The sequence below is a fragment of the Penaeus monodon genome, unplaced genomic scaffold, assembly GCF_015228065.2.
Source record: "Penaeus monodon isolate SGIC_2016 unplaced genomic scaffold, NSTDA_Pmon_1 PmonScaffold_6356, whole genome shotgun sequence".
In the NCBI taxonomy this organism is placed as follows: Eukaryota; Metazoa; Arthropoda; class Malacostraca; order Decapoda; family Penaeidae; genus Penaeus; species Penaeus monodon.
Window position 1 is genome coordinate 12501 of NW_023661391.1, and position 297 is coordinate 12797.

Consider the following 297-nt stretch of genomic DNA (forward strand, 5'->3'; position numbering starts at 1 on the left):
TCTCTGACGACTGAGGAGAAGAGGCCGGTGGCTGTGGATTAACATGGATGGCAGAACAGAGAACATTGATGGTTGAAGAGAGAACATAGAGGAAGTAACAGGCATAATTGATGGGTGAGGAGAACTATAGGACGGTGAAGAGGCATAAATGGTTGATGAGGAAGGACCATAGGTGGTGAACAGGCATAGCTGGTGGGATGAGGAAGGACCATAGGTGGGTGAATAGGAAGCACTGATGGATGGGGAGCAAGTACCGCTGTTGGTGGCTGGTACATCACTGGAGAACTAATGTGGTGA